The 14,658-nt window shown below is 41.9% G+C and overlaps 1 long non-coding RNA gene across 8 annotated transcripts in view; it reads right to left on the bottom strand.

Annotated features, from left to right (window-relative positions):
* The window catches only part of LOC142019784 (uncharacterized), a 252,227-nt gene that overhangs the window by 219,806 nt on the left and 17,763 nt on the right, over positions 1-14,658 (bottom strand). Inside the window, exon 2 of one of the 8 annotated variants that reach the window (XR_012647194.1) lies at positions 2,182-2,283. The exons of the other annotated variants lie outside the window; for them this stretch is intronic. This is a non-coding gene — a long non-coding RNA (uncharacterized LOC142019784). The remainder of the gene's footprint in view (positions 1-2,181; positions 2,284-14,658) is intronic. 8 annotated transcript variants of the gene reach the window in all.

The raw sequence follows: 14,658 nt of genomic DNA, 5'->3' as shown, positions 1-14,658 counted from the left end.
ATAAATCCAGACATTCTCATTTTGCCCTATTTGCCTTTAAATAGCAAAAATTCCACCTTACTCATTTTTCTAGAAATATTTTTCACTATATTTTGACCCTTCCTAATCAGAACTAAAATCAGGTGGATGTGTATTCCTTTCTCTGAACACAATATCCAATACAACCAGAAAATACTGCATTTGGCGGTCACAGCACCAAACTGTAACAAGCAAGGAGCTGAGTGCAAGATCCTGTATCTTGGTGCCTTATTATACCCTCAGTAATAATCATACTACTACTACTACTAAGTAACAAAAGTTAACGAGGAGTTTTATTTTCTTTCAGCAAAAGAAGGTAATCCCATGGCAGTGAATTAATCCCAATTAGTAATGATATTTTGCCTTGATACATCATGACACTTTTGATTTACCGGGTTTCCAGGATGCAGGCGGCAAATGTTAATGATTCAGTTTGCTGGGAATTTATACTCCTGCTCATTTCCCATTTGCTGATCAGTTGCGGCTCGGCAAGACTTGGCTGCTTCGGTTAATGAACTGACGGCCTCACAGGAATAATGGTGTGTTCTGCAGACCTCATTTTTTTTCATGCCATCTGCAGAAATGCAGGTTCCTCTATGAGAAAATATTCCTGGCAGCCAGGAAGGAGTGATTATGATCATATAAATGTCACTTGTAATTTGTATTTCACTTGTTTAATGGCATTACCACTAAATAGAGGTTTCTGTGAAGAACAAAACGAATTATAGTAAATTCAGCACTTTCGGGGGAAATTCTTGAAGGTACACATACCTAGTTTTGCTCATTTTCTTAAAACATTCTGATGGCAATGATGCATTTTTACATAATGATTTATCTGCCCATCTGGTCTAGCCTGAATTAGAGCTACACAGAATGTTTCTCTAGAGGTTGATAAAGACAGCAAACACCACTTTTCTTGTACGTACAAATTCAAAAATCTTTTGAATCTAGTGAATATGCTGCACATCAGGTGCCGGAAAAGCTGAAAAACTTGTGGCAACATGTATTTTGCAATGGCTTAATTTGGAAGGGAGAGATGTCTTCCCCTACCTGATGCTCACTGAAATAATGAGATAGACAAGTTCCAGAGCCGATATGATAAATTCTTTGGCTGTCCTTGTCAAAAGAAATGTCATCAAGATGTTCATGTACGCTGTGGGCCATATTGTGTTCTCATTTAAATCAGTCTAAAAACAAGAGTAAATCAACTGAAATCCATGGAGACATATTATCAAAAGCAGGGTATAAGTGAGTGAGGAATAAGGCTCAGGAAACTTCCTTTTTAACCACGCGATCTTAGAATAAGTCCAGAACCTCAGCTGGACAAATCAGCATAATTCTGTTGAATTCAGTGGAGCTATGTGAATTTACACCTGCTGAGGATCTGCCTGCAGTTTCAGATATTGTGCTGCATTGTTGTTGTAGGTCTAGATCAGTGTTTCCTAAACTTTCTGAGACCATGGTACACCAAACAGTGCTTTTTTTTTTAAGTGAGAAACACCTATGAAAATTTTCTTCAAAATATTTTTGTCAGACCAAAAAACAAAACAAAACAAAAAATGGCATAAACAAAATAAAGTAATTTAATCAGGTATCATAGCAATGAAGTAGTAACATTGTATCTGGTTTTAATACTATAAAATATATATCAGTGTATTTTTCCAAATGCTTGCAGCACACCTGCAAGTTGGTCACGGAACACCAGTGTTCCATGGAACATAGTTTAAGAAACACTGGTCTAGACGGTTTACTTGAACCTTCTTTAGACTGTCACCAGAAGGAATAGCAGAAGTGGAAGTGTGGTACTGATGGCAGCCTTAATTCATGAATAAAGCAGAGAACTACCTTCTGGACTTCAGAACTAATTTTGCCACGTTAGATGGAAGTTTCTGCAGGGAAAATCAAATCAAAACAAGTGGGTTTTTTTTATCATTTGTGAAAGGAGAAAAAAGTCTCCATTGTCTTGCCAGTTTCACATTCTGGGAAAGAAATGCCTTCCTAAACATGGCCAAAAATTACTGGGCATCACTATGTAGAATGTGCGCAATTAATGTAAAAATAATGGGTATCCATATTTTGAGGGTGTCATGGAACCTCAGGCCCCAGGCTCTTTCCAATTTATTCAAAGCAAGCATAAGTTAAAATAGCAATGACCTGCCTCACCTCAGCCCCAGTTTGCTATGCAGATGACAGCTCTCTGGGCTTTAAAAGACAGCGACAGGCACAGACAACTCAAGAGGATGGGTTCCATGGAGCAGGCACTAGCTAGGAAAAAAAATGTCAGTAAGGAAGCGGTAAGACCACATCAAATTTCTACAGAGAAATGCTGACATTTGTGAAATATGACTAATAAGTTAAAGCAATTTAAGTCATGGAGCAGCTTAAGCAATTGGGATCCCCCAAATAGATGGCCTGACACATTTAAAGCCTACCTCCTTCAGAGAACATGCAAAGCTTCTGATAAAGGTTAGCTGTAATTATAGCTTTTCTTTGAAATTATTACTTTGCTGAAGATTGACGTACTCTGCAGAACAAGTCCAATTAAGATGCACTTGATATGCCTTAGGAGAGGGGTTCCCAGCCTTTCAAACAACTATATCTGGCTAAACCCTTGGTAGCGTGAGCTGCCTTCCAATCAGCTGGATTCACCGCAGTCCATGCTGGATGAGCTGCTGCAAACTCTTGCCTCTTGATCAGACCAAGCTTTGCCGTGGGTTAGGCTTTGCGTCCTCTGGCATTTCAGACTGTGCCAACCCCTAGCACTGAAAGGTTGCACTAGAGCATTTTATTTGGACTTGTTCAGAACAATGCATTCATGTCATCAGTACGGAAGTCAGCAAAAAGTTGTGCCACTATAAACAAGACCTTATATTTTGTATAAATGAATTGAGTCTGGCACAGGGTACCCAGTGGGGAAGAAGGCACATGCCCATCATTAAGAGAAACCTAGCATAACAAATACAGAACACAACCTCTGCCAGTTGAGAAATAATTCCCTTAGGCATGCTGCTATTGGGCTCGATCCTTCAGTCTTCACACGATAGAATTTAAATGAACTAAATGAAGAGTTTTCACTATGTGAAGGATGCAGATCTCCTGTACATGCTATGTCACAGCAGGCAGTGTTACATGTCTGCATAGGATCGGAAGTGTGAGATGGAAGCAGTTATCTTATACATACTATATTCTTTCCTTGTATCAAAACAGACAACAGGAAGTCACGGGGATCTCAGAAATAGGATATGAGAATTTCACAGAGTGCATAACATATAGCCTTATATAAAACTTAGAAAGTGTCTTACTTATTTTAAGAGATGATGATAGCAAAGAATAAAGGAAGAGTAGGAGGAGGAAATGATGGAGAGACAGACTTCTTATTTCATGGGCAACATCTGAATATTGTTACTATTAATCCATGCGTAGAAACTTAGGAATCCCAACTTTGTCTAATTTCAGAGACCGAAGCCGTAAATGCATGTGTGAGATGAAATATAAAAACCATGGAGTAAAAAGCTTTAATCCACTGATCAGCAAAGAAACATAAATTTGAAAGGGTTCATAACTGACACTTGGATGAGATTATTTGATCTGCATCTTTCAATATGGGAGAAGAAACCCACCAATCCTTAACAGAAGGTCTTGAAAGAAAGAAATGTAAATTTTTAAAAGACATAAATGCCTTTTGACATCTAAGTCTCTCACATAAAGCCGACTACCTTCAGTTCTTTGCAAATGTAAAATAAATATATGCACACAGCAGGCTAAGTAACATGATATTTAAGCAGTTCCTGACCTGGTCACGGGAATAAAAAAGCTATCAATACAACTTTTGTTGTGTCCCTTTGAAAAAGCATTGAATTTCATTTTCAGTGTTAAAATGTTTAAAATATTTTATGGAAATAATGTTTGTCTGTGAAATACCCTTTAAAACAATTTAAATTTCATAACATTGTCCTTCCATCAAGGCATTACCTTTAATTGATTTAATCTTAATTTGTTTTTTCCTAGCATGGTAATTGTCATTGATTCCAATTAATATTTGGTTGCCCTCTCTCTATAAATAATTACTGTCGGATTTATTTCTATCAGATGAGGCTAACTCTAGCTCTGGCCACCACCTGTGACTCAGAGAGGCTCTGAGGTAATGGAGCAAAGCAAGAGCATAAAATGGGTTTGTACTCAGGAAAATGCTTTGAACCATAGCAGTGTGGAGGAAAGAATCCACCACAACAATGCTTGCCTGAGAATTCTTCTGGCCCTGACCATATCAGGCTGTTGCATAGACAGTGCTGTCCTATCCTTCAAAGTGTGTGTGTGGCATGGGGGAGTGTTGGTTCTGGTTCTCTTGGATTCACTTTTTGCACAGTGCAAACCCATCCCGCCACTTCCCCAATCCTTCTGCCAACCATCCATTTAATGGGCCGGGGCTACCTGCTCTGCAGGAGATGCATATACTTCCTACATGACATCTCTACTGTCTAGCCTGTTGCTCTGGTAGAAATTGCGGTTGAACTCTGTTGGGGCTGTATATGATATGAATTGGCTTTTCAGGATCTGTGACTGGCTTTAGATTTCAACACACCCACAATGTTGCTAATCAGCCAGAGAAATTGCTACATATCTGGACCTTCATAGACGTAAGCATGTTAGGAAACCATCTGTTTCCTACACACCCTCCATTTCTACTCCTGACCATAAGGGCTCCTTTCTTGCTATTATTTTAATACTCTTCTCACTCACACTCATCTTGTGACCTCAAACTTCCTACGTATCCTGGCAAGGAGCTCTCATGTCTTGGACAGTAATACAGGATTACTGCTCATTACCACAAAGGTCTTGAGCTTTTCTCCAGTTCCTCCACTGCAATAATTCTGAGCCAACCCTTTGATTTTTGGTCATTCTCATAAAACTGGAATATATCAGTTTTAAGCAGCAGCAAAGCTGGCATTTGTACAATTAATTTTATTCATTTCCGTGCGAGACCTGCCACACTTTACAACACAAATATTCAGTACAGCACAGTGGGCAAGTTTCAGCATTCAATGTTGCCGAATGCTTTTCTGAATGTTATTTCAGAATGAACATGAAAGTATTTCCTTGCTAGAATAGATTATTTTTATGTTTACTAATCCTCTTGTGCTCTTGGGCTGCACCCCAATAAGGATGGGCACAATCCAATTGTCCTCCAGGGTAGGAGCAAGAACTGGAGCATGGGGTTCAGATGGGATATGTAAAAAGAGGGTGCAGGTACATCAGTAAGAAGAAAAACAAGCTGAACTCCAAGTTAAGCAAATACAGAGAGGGATAAATTGATGATTAAGGAAAGAGACTCAGTTGAGGCTACATCTACACTACCACGAAAGACCAACTCGCTTGGGGTTGATCTTCCTGGGTTTTGATTTTGCATGTCTAGTATGGATGCAACCTCTCAGGGGTCACAGTTTATCCGTGTACTCCTTGGCTGTATCCACACTTGCATTCCTCTTTCAAAGAGGCATGCAAATGAGGGAAATCAAAAGTGGAAATGAGGTACAGATTTATATATCTGGCACCTCACTTGCATATCCTTCTTTCAAAAGAAGAAAAGCAGTGTAGACATGGCTCTTTTGAAAGTAAACCCCATCTTTGAAAGAACCCATCTTCCTATTGTTTTTTTTTTTTAGGAAGAAGGGTTCTTTCGAAGATGGGATTACTTTTGAAAGAGCCACGTCTACACTACTTTTCTTCTTTCGAAAGAAGCTCTTTTAAAGGAATATGCAAACAAGGTGCCATACATGTAAATCTGTATCTCATTCGCATGTTTGTTTTCCCCCATTTTCATGCCTCTTTTGAAAAAGGAAAGCAAGTGTAGACACAAGAGACATCAGAAGTAAGGGAGAAACTCTCCCATCAACCTTCCCCTGTATAGAGAGACAAGTTAGTTGAGTGCAGATAATTCAATTTTACCTCTGCAATTGACATAGCTAGAATTGCATGTCTGCGGTCAACTTCCTTAGTCTAGTGTAGGCATAGCCTAACTAGTGAGTGTGTCTGGATCCAAACTGTTCTTTCCCTCGTCAACAGTAAAAGCACAAGAGAAAAGAAATACAATCAGTTAAACAGTGAACAGAAGAGATCAGCCCACAGACAATAGCCACCAAGTCACTGGCCAGAACAGACTGCGCTTGCAAGGAGCAGTACTCAGAGCAGAGTACAGCAAGCAACTGCTGCTGTCAGGTTCAGTCTGAACTTGAAGTTACTGACAAGGATAATAAAGATATCAGGAGAACGGTACATCAGGTCAGACTCAACGGAAGCATTACCAGGTACAGCTGAGGCACAACGCTGTTGCCTGAATGTATGTCTTCTCTAAATTCAATGATAGTGAAGGTTATAATGAGGAAGATACAGAAGCTATTATTCCAGCGGTGGAGGAAATGGTGATGGATGTAAACTGAGGTAAGCAAGTTACAGACATGGGAGTGAATCTGTTAATAGATGATGTTAGTATTCACTGAGGATTCTAATGGCTGGCATAAACCTCTGAGCATGCCCAGTATGGTAAGTAACAGTGAAATCCTTTTATGGAATTCAGTGTGTTTTGTATTCACTTCAATGGGGCCAGGATTTCACTAGGTGTTTTCAAAAACTGGAGCGTTCACCGAATGAGCAGAGTACTAGTAATTTTAATGGCACGTGCCTCATCTTTACTCTGGACAGATCTGATCCATGTTAAAACATTAAATGGCAACAGAAGCTACATCACATGACATATGAGGAAGTGGTTACGATAGATGCAATCAAAACATCAACATGTAACTTGAAGCATTCTGTTGCTCAATGGCATGCACAGCCCTGAGGTGGGCATTGTACAAAGCTTCAGGGGAGACAAGTGCCCTAAAAATGGAATCTCCAATGCCAGCTCGCTGAACTGGGTATTGCCTCTGACAGCCAACTGGAGATACTGTGGACATGTGCCTATGGGCACAGTAAGCACTGAGCTAGAAAGTCATTCTTGTGCTTGCTCCCTCTCAACTACTGAAGAATTATACAAAGTGGAACAGTTTCAACAGGGCAGGCTGAGAGAAATTCTTCCCTTCTCCATCCACCCACTTCATACATCCCATAGCTCAGTGGTTGGGGTACTCTCTTAACAGGTGGGAGATGTTGGCTAAAATTCCTGCTTCACATCTGTCAGATGAAGGTTTTGAATCTGGTTCCTGCCCCCCAGTTCTGGAGGAATGCCCTAGACACTGGCTAAAGATTATGAGTGGCTGGGGGCCACCACACGACCATTTCTTTCCCCTCCAGCTGCATTTATTGCAGGGCCATAGATGTTAGGCTGCTGCTGAGAACACTTATCTCGTCAAACCCTGCAGGAAAAGGGGTCATGGTTACTCTGAGGATTCTGTAGGGAATCAGGAATTAAACAGCTGTGCCCGTGCTCACAGGCAGACTTGTAAATACCTCAGGAATTTTTCTAGCAGGATTTTAGGGGCATATGGGGTTAGGCAGCAGCTAAGCAGATCTTTTGGAGACATGACTTTTGGGATTTGGTACCTAAAGTGGGAGTTAAGCACCTAAATCCCTTTATAGCTCAAGCCCTAACTGGTGTCAGAAAAAGCTCCTAAATGAGCTGAGCACCTAACTCCCACTGGTACTTCTGAAAGTCAATGGGAGTTGGGCATCCAATTATTTAGATGCTTTTGTAAATCCTGCCAGGCATTCAGCTTCATTTTTGTCACCTAAATCCCTCTGTAAATCTGGCCCTAACTACTTAAACCAGCATTTAAAACATAAGCATCTGTGGTGCTTTGGGGTCTCTCTTTTGCTCTCTGTGCTGTCTATCACAACATGCTCTATGACTAGGTTTGCTTGTGCTACAGTAATACTGTGACAGTAATTGCATCTTACCTACCATTGAAAAGATACGAGAATATTCAATGCTGATAGGTCCCCTTGGCTGTGTCTACACGTGCCCCAAACTTCGAAATGGCCATGCAAATGGCCATTTCGAAGTTTACTAATGAAGCGCTGAAATGCATATTCAGTGCTTCATTAGCATGTGGGCGGCAGCGGCGCTTCGAAATTGACGAGCCTTGCCGCCGCGCGGCGCGTCCAGATGGGGCTCCTTTTCGAAAGGACGCCACCTTCTTCGAAGTCCCCTTATTCCCATGAGCTCATGGGAATAAGGGGACTTCGAAGTAGGCGGGTCCTTTCGAAAAGGAGCCCCGTCTGGACGCGCCGCGCGGCTGCAAGGCTCGTCAATTTTGAAGCGCCGCTGCCTTCCGCATGCTAATGAAGCGCTGAATATGCATTTCAGCGCTTCATTAGTAAACTTCGAAATGGCCATTTGCATGGCCATTTCGAAGTTTGGGGCACGTGTAGACACAGCCCTTGTGTTTTTGCCCTAGGACCCTAAATACCTATGGAAATCTATCTTGGCCTCCCTTGGACTGGAAATAAGTTTTCTCCCAAATAATATGTTGATGAAAAAACTGTTAACAGCACCCACTCTCTTCTCAACTGATTGTTTGCCTGCAAATCTAACATATCCTACACAGAAATGATAACAGGCTGCCATTTAACTCAATACCAGTGGGGCTATGAGCAAGCAAACTACAGGCAATGACAGCTGTGCAGGTTGGCCTCCATAGTTGTGTGTGGTTACCAAGCAAATCCTCAGGCCCAAGCTTCTTATTTAAGGGTGAAAAATGAGCCTATAAAATTACTTTCAGGTAGCAAAAGTCAGTTGCAAACACAAATTAGAGCATTTGTACTGTTAGCTTCATAGCTGCACTCCTAATTAGACAAATACTGTCAATTTTTCACCCATCTTTTAACATCAAATCACTTCTCAGAACCTTGAATAAAAGCTGCTGTATAAATCTGACCCTAAGCAGTGCTTACAACTTAAGCCATCTGTGGTGCTTTGGGGTGTCTCATGTTCTTTGTCTAGCACAACAGGCTCTATTACTAGGTCTGCTAGGTGCTACAGTACTACAAATGATATATATAACAATATTAGCATTTTTCCTACCATTAAAAAGATAAAAGAATATTCAATACTGAGCCTAGGTCCCCTTGTGGTTTTAGCCCTAGGCTCCTACATATTTTAAGCATTTTATCTGAACTAGATCTTTCTTTCCTTACTATGGTGTTCTTGACTAGAATAACTGAGTGCCTTTCTCTTCTGTTGCATATTAGGACTCAGGGAAGGGAAAATTAACAGCTTGTGCCACTCAGAACACAAATCTTTTTCTTTCTTAACATAGCTACCCAAACACTCTGTCATGGCATTTCAGAGTTGGAGCGTGAATTAATGTTCAGAGCAAAGCATGAGGATTCAGAACACGCCGTTTCTGTTTCTGATCTTCTAAATGACCTTAGGCAAGACATTTAACTTCTCTGTGCCTCATCTTACTCAATTTTATAGGCATACTGCTCCTTATATACATTACAGGGTTGTTTGAGGCTTCATTAACTAAAGTCTGCAAGTTCCTGTGTGCTGACTGAATGAAAGGGGCTTTGCAGAGATGCAGTATGAGGTAACCTGTGATGTAATTCCACTGGTACACTATGTCCATAGAAACCTTACCCTTAGTATGTCTCTGGCAGGAAGTGTGTTCTTTGAGGAACTCCACAATGTTCAAGGGAATTTACACATGGTACAGCAGGAATTGTGAAGGGCAAAGTCCATAATTCATAAATTCTGCCCTTCCTTACGTTCACTTCCAGTTTTTAGGATTAAAAGGCGAAATCCAGAAATGTGGGCTTCTGGTTCAGTGAGAGGGATTCAAACGGGCAACATGACCAACAGATGAGCCTCCTAACCAACATCTAGGAAACTGCCAGCTAAGAGGAGAAGAGGAAGAAGAGCTGTGCAAAGAAGATTCCCCCTTACAATCTGAACAAGGGGAAAAGACATAAGAATGGCTATACTGGATCAGACCAAAAGGTCCATCTAGCTCAGTATAAGAACAGAACAGGTCATTATCAAGTGATCCCATCTCCCATTCCCAAATTCTGATAGACAGAGGTGAGGGACATCATTCCTGTCCGTCCTGCTAATAGCCACTGATGGACCTAACCTTCATGAATTTACTTAGTTCTTTTTTGAACCCTATTATAGTTTTGGACTTCACAGCTCCTCTAGCAAGGAGTTTCACAGGTTGATTGTGTGTTATGTGAAGTAGTACTTCCTTTTGTCAGTTTTAAACCTGCTATTAATTTCTTGTGGTGACCTCCTAGCTCTTTTGTTACAAGGAGTAAATAACTATTTACTTTTGCCACACCAGTCATGATTTTATAGACCTCTGTCTTATCCCCTTTAGCTGTCTCTTTTCCAAGCTGAAAGTTCCAGTCTAATTAATTTCTACTTATATGGCAGCCATTCCATTGAGTTCCAAATCACTGAATTGGATCCCTAATAATTTTTCTGCCCTTTACTTGAACTTTTTCTAATACCAATATATCTTTTGGAGATGAGGTGATGACATCTGCATGCAGTATTCAAGATATGGCCATACCATGGATTTATATAGAGGCAACTACAGGATTTACCTGGTGTTAATTGGTCCTTATGGATGCTCAGGGCAGGGGATTGGTAGGTATGAGGGGACTCAGAGCAGCAGGTTGGGAAGTGTGTGTGTTAGGAGGGTGCTCAAGGCAACACAGAGGCTAGCCAGGGGCTAAGGCCATGCTTGGATGGTGACTGCTCCCTGAGGCCCTCTAGGGTTGCTTTGCTTGTCCAGTGGCTGCCCATGGGGAGTCTGGAGGGATTTGTAGTGGCCACACTGGCTGGGCCCATCTGTTGGCTACTCCCTAAGGACCCTGGATTATGGTTGCTCTCTGGGGGTGGTTACAGCAGCAGGGGCTGCTCTGTCTGGCTTACAACTGCAGCTGCTGCCATAGGCTGCCTGAGGCTACAGTGCCCAGTCTGTGGCTGGTTCCTGGGGATGGCCTGGGGTGGTGGGGGCTGTGCTGGCCAACTGGTGCTGAGGGTTTGGGCTCTAGCTGTGAGGCATGGGGGCCACTTCAACAGGCATAGCCCCAACCCCAGCTGGCCACAGTCATGCAGGTGTGCCCGCATCCTGGAGGAGAATTGTCTCTGGTGCTTGCTGCCTGCTGCAGTCATTCTAGAGCATAACTGTCTCTAGACTACTAGCGGATACCCTCCCCTGCTTTCTCTTTAATAGAAAACAGTCACATTCAAGGCACATCCCAATTTTCCTGGCACAACCAAAGCCTGCCCTGGCTTTAAGTTATGATAAGAGGAAGCTGCATACCAAATGTGGTGGGTCTAGCTCTTACTGTTTTGGAGGAGGTTTTGAACAGAGAGGAAAAGGACAGACACAAAGTTTCTAAGATATAAAATATTCCCTGTCTTATACTGGACATCTTACAACATCCCCAGTAACCTTCAAAGAAGAAATTAACCCCCGCACCACACACACAGAGAAAGCCTTCGCCCCCTGGATCACGATGTTGGTTAGTGCTGCAGTGGTAGTACCATGACTACTAGGTTGGGAACAGATAGAAGAAAGATTGGAAGGGGAGCAAGGACTTCATTTGCATGTGTCTCATAGTCTGCCCAGGAGAAGGAAGGGCGCTACTTGGTTCTCCTTTTGTTCACTTTAATCAAATGGATTGGCTACAGTTTTATGCGCCAGAGTTGTCCACCAAACGAGAAACAGTTCACATCCGGAGCATGCAAACAGTTAATTCCTCACGTCATTCTTTCCTCACGAACTGAAATAACCATCTCAGCTGTGCAGAGTTTAAGTAGATAATCTGGGGCTATAGCACTCCAGTCTACAGTAAGTTGAGACCAGAGTGAATTAAGGACAGTGAAAGGAGAGGCAGGTGCAGCAGACAGGAGGAGCAAGTCCCCTGCTTGCATCAGGTACAAATTTCAGGCAGAGGAAAAGTTACATATATTTAAATGCTGCTTAGCCTTTTTCTTTTGGTGTAGCAACTGCCCCATGTAGAGCAGTTGGGTCTCTTCTCTTCCACAGCAGGATATTGGGCACTGATGGGAGTTACTGGGTTGGGAAAATGACATCCCTGGTCTCCTAGATAGCTTAAGAAGCTGCAAGCAGACAGCTGAAAGAAAGAGGGTCAAACTGGCATTAACCCTTCCTTTGCTATAGTGCTGAAGCCAGTTTCTTTTTCTCCAACTTACTCTCTGTCACTGCTGGATTTTCTATCCATCTAACTCAGCTGGAGATGCTTTTAGCTTGAATTAGTGAGTTGGAGGTTGTTGAAAATGCATAACATTCCTAATACCCACTTCAGATGATATACCTTTTCTTCAAGGAGTGAAGCAAAACCTGGTCTTTTACAGTGTATTCACTGAAGTCGGCAGATAGTGGCCTGAACGTTGATGTTTATTCCAGTGGTCTCACAGGTTAGGTCAGGCTGGGATTCAGCAGAGTCCTCAAGTTATATTCCTCCCCAGAGGGTCAGTTAACTTGGACAAGGCAGCAGCAAATGAAGTACCAGGACTAGTATGTTTTTGAAGCCAGGTTGTAGCTAATTGCTCCAGAACTTGCTGAACCTTTGGGTGTAGATATCATTGAAGTCTCTACAGCCATTTGTTTTCTTTTTGGTCTTCCACATTTTTGAAATCTCAGCTTTATGATTTCCATTGTGCAGAAGGGAACTAGCATGAGGACACTTGACAGAGACATAAATAAAGTGTATAATAATAGAGGCAACTCATGATATTCTACTGCAACGAAATGCCAAATCAAAGTGCCTGCAAAAGGAATAATTGTGCCAGCATATCCTTAACAGAAAAATATGCACAATTTATTGATATAATTAAGAGAACTCAGCTTTGCCTCTCCACTACCCCCGCCCCCACAATCACCAAAACAGGCAAATACTCGCATAAAACAAGGTAACGCACTTTGGAACCACTGCAGCAAATTGCAAAGGTTGTTTGAAATACAACGCCCTCCAAAGTGAAGCAGGTGCTGCTGTGCAATGTAGTGGGATGGGGTTATATGTCATCCTCTTTGCTCAGTGGAGTCAAAGGATGACACTTTGCATTACTTTGCATTTGTATAGCAAACTTCATCCAAGGATTGCACAGAGCTTTAAGACCATTTATAATTATTTCAGACTTCAGTGATGCTTTGAATTTTTAAAAGTATTTTCCTAGAGGGAAATTGAGGCATGCAGTGAGTTAGTAGTAAAGCTAGGACCAGAACCCAGGAGCGCTGTCATCCAGTCACCTGGTCTAACTGTTAACCCACAACCTTGTGATCAAAATTGTAGCATTTAAGATCCTGAATATTGCTCCCTTTGAAGTCAATGATAGTTCTGCCACTGACTTCAAGGAAAGCAAGATCAGGCACGCCTTTTGATTTATGTACTCAACACATATAAATCAAACCTATTGGATATAGTTTAGTTGTTTTTAAACACTGTTTACTAGGATATTTGTACAGTAGGAACAGATCAAGGTTTATTCTCAGTCCATTTTCACAAGCTACTAAATATCAGTGCCAGGAAAATGAAAAACCTTTTTCTAAAGAAAATGTCAAGATAGATTCAGACATATTTTTTTAACACACACACACACACACACACACACACACACACACACACACACACACACACACACACACACACACACACACACACACACACACACACACACACAGTTTGAACCTCTCCAGCCCGGCACTTTCTGGTCTGGTGACATTTGGCATGGTTTTAGTTACCTGGATGTTCACCTGATATGGGTGTGGTAAAGTTTCCAGTGGTTCCACTGGTCCTGGCTCTCAGTGTTTTGTGCTGTTATTTAGCTTTAGTTTATCCCTAAATGTTTTCTGAGAGCCCAGTAAGCAGTGGAAGTGTTGGTAATTCTGCTAGACAATATCGACGTTCCGTGGTTGAGCAAATTCTTTGGTTTGGCACTGGTTAGGTCCCGAAGGTGCTGGACTAGGGAGGTTCAAAAAGAAGGGGAAAAATTAAAACCATGTTCAGAGCAAACCAATCTTTACTCAGACAAGAGTTGGTGGAAAGGTAATGCTGCATGTCTGACTTAGCTCTGAAAAGGTCAGGAACGGACAACTGCTGACAAAATCCTCCACTGCATATTTCCCACTGGTAATTCCTTCCTACCTGGTAAAGGGTTATCCCTCGCAGGGAAAGCACTGCTGAAGAAAATCAGTTTATTTATTGATTAAAAAGTTGAGTTCCCTCACGTATGCTGCAACACATACAGAATACGATAGAACAGCTTTAGAATTAAGTAGTTAGGTATGGAAATAAAACAGTTTGCGATAATGGGCACATTTTAGATGTGGGGAGCTATTTCTGGATAGCGCCATATCCTGAGATAGGTCATGTCTACATGGTGGGTGCTGAGAGAGTTTTGACTGATTCCAGACTACTGACATTCTAGGGAGCAGGCCAAGCCATGGTGTGCTGTGACAGAACACATTCTCCATGCTAAAGCAAGATGGGGTCCTGTGGCACCTTATAGACTGACAGAAATGTATAAGCATAAGCTTTCATGGGCAAAGACCCACTTCGTCAGATGCAGGATTCTCCATGCTAGTTACTGTAGGTAATCAATCTGGAGACTGTAACCCTGGCTACTACCCCTCAGGAATACCCACCTCCATCTCTGTGCAATACCTTTCC

The sequence above is a fragment of the Carettochelys insculpta genome, chromosome 12 (assembly GCF_033958435.1).
Source record: "Carettochelys insculpta isolate YL-2023 chromosome 12, ASM3395843v1, whole genome shotgun sequence".
Classification (NCBI taxonomy): domain Eukaryota; kingdom Metazoa; phylum Chordata; order Testudines; family Carettochelyidae; genus Carettochelys; species Carettochelys insculpta.
The sequence above is the reverse complement of the archived record's forward strand: the minus strand, read 5'-3'. Positions and strand labels throughout refer to the sequence as shown.